We start from the raw sequence: 6,497 nt of genomic DNA, 5'->3' as shown, positions 1-6,497 counted from the left end.
ATAAAAAAACAAACAGTAAAATAAAAACTGTCCTTAACACTAAGGATCATACAATTACAGTTCTGCATGGCTTTCTGCAAGAGTCTGTTTCTTAGACCATGCACTAGTGAGATGCACTGCCTTCCACCAATGTTCATTAGGATGTTCTGAATGACTTCAAAGATGTCCTTAAGTTCCTTTGGATAGTGTATGTTGAGGGCAAAAAGAAGGCCCATCAGCATGGAAATGGCACTTGAGACATCCCTCAGATTAGACAGGATTACTGCTGCCTCAAGGACAACCAACACATCGATGTCTTCTTCTTTCACCATCGCAATGCCAACTTTCGTCCTCTTAGAAAACGTGTCTTCAATACCTGTCGGCTATAAAAGGGTTCAAAGACAAAAAAAAAAAAAAATTACACAATTACAATTACACAATATCCCGTGTGCTTAACAATTCATGTCTTTCCAAAGAAGAGCCATACTGATGCTTTGGATGATGGTGATTGGCTTTGGGTAACACTTATTAGTTGTTAAAGTTTTTTCAGAATGAGATATGCACCCCCATGTTACAAATCCATTTCTTGCTTTAAACAAAGACCATGTTCATAAATAACTGAGCATGTCTTCAATTGCAGAATTCAAACAAAATTTTCAATTTAAATGGTAAATGGCCTGTATTTGTATAGTGCTTTACTAGTCCCCTAAGGACTCCAAAGTGCTTTACACATTCAGTCATTCACACACATGGGTGGATGACTGAATCGTGACTCAAGAGTTGACAGTTCGTCTTATAATTGGAAGGTTGCCGGTTCGAGCCCTGGCTCCGACAGTTTCAGTCGTTGTGTCCTTGGGCAAGACACTTCACCTGTTGCCTACTGGTGGTGGTCAGTGGGCCCGGTGGTGCCAGTGTCCGGCAGCCTCGCCTCTGTCAGTGCGCCCCAGGGTGGCTGTGGCTACAATGTAGCTGCCATCACCAGTGTGTGAATTTAAATCTACTTGTGCTAAATATTGGCTGTGCTCTAAACCAAATCTGGCTGAGAATACATGAAATGTGCAAACTGCAGCTACACTACAGGATCAGATTATGGCTCCATAGACAATGCTTCTTTAATCAGTTTATTGATTAAAGTTTATTTTTCCCCCCTATATTAACAGCATGAAAAAAGAGCATATAGACATGGCTGAACAGGTTGCATAATTGGCACTGAATATCAACATCCACCTTTACCCAGCTGCCCAATGACTCTCGGCCAGTAACCTTTAATTGCTTACCCAGTCTACACAGTCTCTTTTCCAGGGTCCAGGACATTTCACCAAAGTATTGCCCCCCACAGCTGTAGCAGCCACTGCAGCCCCTTAAATATCCTAATATCTCTGCCATTACAATATACAATGTGAGAAATCAAACGTAAAGCTGAAGTGAACAGTACAGCAGCGAAATGTCAAAGACCCTGGTGAAGACATGAATAAACACAAGACACTAATAATATCAATGCTAGCTTGCCAGTTAGTTTCTCTGAAACCCAGACCAAATCCAGTGTCAAAGATCTTGTAATAATACATTTGGTGAGGAAAAAGTACACATGTACTTTTTAATTTAAAATCCACTGTGGTGCTGTCATTATTAAATTTACTAAAAGAAACAATGCTAACCTTCACAGTCTTGAAAGTGTGTGAGGGATCTTCCTTTAGAAAATGAGGTCCTCTGTCCTCTTCCTTTGTGTAGGGCTCTGGTCAAAGAAGTCAAAAAGAAAACAAAAACACTTTTTAAACAGTGTTTATGAAGCATGTAGACAGCTCCAAATTCACAGCTTTTTGATGCATAATTCCATCAATATATGATTATCATTGGAGATTTTGAATCAGGCTTATCAGGACATTCAAGTAGAATATGATATCCAACCTACCACCAATATACACAGATTCTGTAAAAGTTACCACACTAAATGTCCAGTTGTGAAATATGATGACAGACTTTACTTATCAGCTTTCTTTCAATGAGTTCATCAGTTGAACTGGATAACCTAAAACTTAAACAAAGGATTAGATTTCGCAGTTGAACACTTACATCATCTCCGAAGCATCTTATGAGCCTAGTTAGCCTTTCTATGCCGCTCTTGATTTTGTACAGCTCCACGAACCTCTCCATAATGGTCAAGAACAGCAAAAAGGAACCCTTTCAGGTCAACAGATGTAAGACGGGCAAATTCTGCTTCAACCTGAGCAATAGAAGAAGAGGGGTGGAGAGTACAGGCAGAATTAAAAAAAGATTCTTTGAGACCCAAATTTAAGCAAACAGTCATCTGAGGCCCATTAGAGAAAACACAAACACACAAAAGCAAACAAACAAAAAGATGCACTTTACCTGCCGTTCAGCAAACAAGGAAGTTCAGAGAACAATAAGCTCTGTCTTGAAATCTTTTAAAGTAGAATGATTGTGAAAATGACTTATGTGATGTAAAACTTTAGTAAACGTGCGATTAAAAGAACACTGAGTAAAAGGACAAGTAACAGTTTCCTTATTCCTCAGATGTTTACCTTGATGAGCAATACTGTTTTAGTCCAACTGCCTCATTAAAGTTACACAACAGGCTTTTTACATTAAAGCCAGCAAGTCCATTACATACTCCCTTTTTAGATCTGAAATACTGTGCAGATTCTGTGTATATGTAGTGGACAGCAATTTACCCCAAAGAGCGCAAAGTTTGCAAGTCCACCTCATTTAAATGACAAAGACAGATGTGATCATCTAGACCTGTGAAAATAAATTAATGACAAACTTGCAGTTATGGATGTTATTACAACCACAAGAACCTAAACAGTCTGCTCCATTTGCTTTTGTTAATGAATCATTTGTTGGTAACACGTCTGAATATTTAGTTTATGCCACCTGCATGCGATCATCAATAGTGCCATATTACTTCTTAAGAAGTACCCTGACACTACAATCTTTATATCATTTGTTCTACAGAGCTATTAAATTACAATATAATCTGAGGTGTTTCCAGTATGACAAAATGCACAAATTGTAACTTACCATTTGACTCCACTGACAAAAATAAATCCCCAGCATCAAGTTTGGCTTCACAGACCTAAAAATAAGTAAAATAAAAATATATGTTATAATTATATTGTTTTCGCCATTTATTCCATGTTTGCTAATTTTCTGACATATAAACAATGTTAGTTTTGTTACAATACAGAGAATGCAGTTTAATTAAAAGGTAAATTATGCAAAAAAAAAAAAACTTCTGCAGTATACCATGCCAAAAATCAGTGTCTCTGATGCCAATTATTTTATCACTACAGCTCGTTTAGTATGGAAACTCACACAATCTAGTCATACTGATCACAAGAGTTCAAAAATAAGTCAAAATAGTGAACTGTTGTTAAGCATAAAGCATTTCAGGGTAACAAATAACTGCACAATATAATTAAAGCAAAAAATAAGCACACTGGAGGACTATCTGATAAAAACTAATATAATGCTGGTTTGTAGACCATATTTTGTCTCAGTCCTGAGTGCACTCTTGCAGCTTAGCATGCAGCAGTTAATAACACCTTAAGTGATTACATAGGGGTAAACAGATGACAACAAGCATCGGAGTCCTGTCAAAAAGGTCTTTTTGAACCCAGCCAGTTATTGGAAATATTGCCAAAATGAACTTCCACCAAAATACAACAGCCTGTGAACTTGAAAGGAATTTACAAGTACAGAGACAATATGAAATAAGCTTTATTAATTAGCTGAGTTAGCTTGCTAATATCGCAACAGTGGTTGAGTGTACAACCTTAAAGCTAGCGGCACAATACTTGTGATTTGCTCAGCGCCACATTAAACCCATAAAAAAGGCCATATGTCAGTTTATTAGGTCAAGTTTGGTCATGACACACAAGCTGGACCTTGTCGGCTAAAGTTACATTAGCTAAAGCAAACATTTCGGTAAAAGAGAAAAACACACATCATGCCATAAATTCAAAACATGTTCCAACTTTTGTAGCTCTCTTTCCTTATAGTTATAACCAATGTTACTCACCTTGAAAGCATATTCCAAAGAAGACGATTAGAAAACGTCCAAGTAAAGTGAGCATGTCGTTAACCGCCAATTCCCCATGATGCACCTCGGTAGCAGTCACGTGAGGCAGTTTTGAATCCTGCTGTGCTCAACTTACCCGCATTGTCAAGTTCAGATAAGTTTCTGATTTAGCTGGACATGAGTTTTCAAGTTAGCTTTTTTTGGTGTAATTGGGACGTTTTTAACTTGTAATTCTATGTTATAACAACAACTTCAGTCATCTATCGTCAAACTGATATAGAATAATATGTTGAAATAACAAACAGCTAGAATTACATTTTACAGTGTGGCTTCATGGATAGATACAGATGGGTGTCTTCTGCATAGCAATGAAAATGTATGCTATGCCTTCTGATGATGCATCCTTGTCAGATCCCCTAACCACCTCAGCTGGCTCCTTTCAATGTGGAGGAGGAGCGGCTCTACTCCGAGCCCCTCCCGAATGGCCGAACTTCTCACCCTATCTCTAAGGGAGAGGCCAGCCACCCTTCGGAGGAAGCTCATTTCCGCAATCTCGTTCTTTCAGTCACTACCCACAGCTCATGACCGTAGGTGAGGGTAGGGACGTAGATTGACCGGTAAATTGAGAGCTTCGCTTTTACACTCAGCTCTCTCTTCACCACAACAGACCAGTTCAGCATCCGCATTACTGCGGCCGCTGCACCAATCCGTCTGTTAATTTCCCACTCCCTCCTCCCGTTCACTGGGAAGATATTCCGAAGTATCTCGGGGTGAACAAGACCCCGAGATACTTAAACTCCTCCACTTGGGGCAAGAATTCATCCCTTTTTTTTTTTTTTTTTTTTTTTTTTTTTAAACCTGTCCCGTTTGGTTCTTTTGCCATCAGAATTGTTGTCTAAAGGCGAAGAAAGATGCCCAACGGATTTACTTTACCAAATGGACCATCCCAGCCTTGCCGTAATGGTCCATTTGATTTACCTTTTATTGTTTATTTTATTTTATTTTATTATTTTTTTTTTTTTACTTGCTAGATACGGGACAGGGGAAAAGAAAAGGGAGAAAGAAAGAGGGGGGAAAAAAGCAAAACAAAACAAAACAAAAAAAAAACAGCGGAGAAGAGGGACGGGGATAAAGGGCAAAAAACAAAAACCAACAAAATAAGCAGACAAAAAATACATATATCGATCACCTGGATCACCTGTTGAGAAAGAAAAAAGAAAACAAGCAGAAGAAAACGAGAGTAATAGAATAAACAACATCACAATGATATATGGAATATAACACTAAATACTTAATATTAAACATTATTGTGCAGCACGTAAGATCGACAGCGCACAGTGTGCTTTGAGGTAGGAGCCAAAAAGGGTGTAGTTTGTCTGTGTGATCACCTGTGTGTACACCTGTGAGCATGAGCGCGCTTGTATTTAAAAGGTTCCTTAATGTAATGATCTGCTAGAGGGTGTGGGGGGCCACAGTCCCATCCTCCAGGGCATGAAGCAGGTATGGAGGAGATCAAAACTCCAGACATCCAGAGGCCCCCAGAACACAAGAGACCAAGGAAGACCAACAGAGGGGCAGCCGCGCCACTGTCCCAGAAAGAGCTGAGGAGAGTCCCAGATGAGGGGTCACCCAGCAGCCGCGGAGCAGAAGCCAGGGGGGGTTGCAGTGACGTGCCCGTGAGCTCCGCCGGCAGCCAGCTGTGCCTGAGTGACCGAGCCCCAGGCCGAGAGGCCGAGGGCACCCCACCCCCGAAGTGGCCCGAGCGAGCCCCAGGTTCCAGGCCCGGGATAAGCAGCCACCAAGGAGTGAGCCGGTGTGTACCCGGACGCCCACCCCCGGACACAAAGAACCACCAACGCATCGATGTCTGAGGGCGTCTGCCACCGGCAGGGGAAGTGGTGGGGGGAGATAGGCCTCCAAACCTTGGAGGGCCTGAGATGTCCCCAGAGAGGTGGCGTCTGATACCCAACCTGACATATAGACACAGACATACAGGCACACTCAAATACAAACATCCATTCCCACCCTCATGCTCTCATAGGCAATTACTCCACACTCAACCAACGTGAAGACAGACATAAAGAATTCATCCCTGACCCGGAGTGGGCACTCCACCCCTTTCCGGCCGAGGACCATGGCCTCAGATTTGGAGGAGTATTCCTTCCACCGCCCGACAATTTTCTCAGTCGAAGTCAGCAGCACTCCCACTCGCACTATACCTGACGGTTTGCCAGAATCTCTTCGAGGCAGTCCGAAAGTCTTTTTTCATGGCCTCTCCGAACTCCTGCCACACCCTAGTTGTTTCGTCAGCCACCGCCCGTGCCACATTCCGCTTGGCCTGTTGGTACCGATCAGCTGCCTCCGGAGTCCCACAGGCTAACCAAGCCCGGTAGGACTCCTTCTTCAGCTTGGTGGCTCCCCTCACCTCTGGTTTCCACCATTTTGGTTCAGGGATTACCACAACGACAGGCACCAA

General features: G+C 41.7%; 1 long non-coding RNA gene across 1 annotated transcript; it reads right to left on the bottom strand.

Moving 5' to 3' along the window:
* Positions 1-218: 218 nt before the first annotated feature.
* LOC134623170 (uncharacterized) lies at positions 219-2,144 on the bottom strand. The gene is made up of 3 exons (XR_010093249.1): positions 2,053-2,144; positions 1,638-1,714; positions 219-362 (listed from the first exon to the last, which is right to left on the bottom strand). It is a non-coding gene; the product is annotated as an uncharacterized LOC134623170 (long non-coding RNA).
* Positions 2,145-6,497: the final 4,353 nt, after the last annotated feature.

Source organism: Pelmatolapia mariae, unplaced genomic scaffold (genome assembly GCF_036321145.2).
Source record: "Pelmatolapia mariae isolate MD_Pm_ZW unplaced genomic scaffold, Pm_UMD_F_2 NODE_ptg000452l+_length_21186_cov_1, whole genome shotgun sequence".
Taxonomy (NCBI): Eukaryota; Metazoa; Chordata; class Actinopteri; order Cichliformes; family Cichlidae; genus Pelmatolapia; species Pelmatolapia mariae.
The sequence above is the reverse complement of the archived record's forward strand: the minus strand, read 5'-3'. Positions and strand labels throughout refer to the sequence as shown.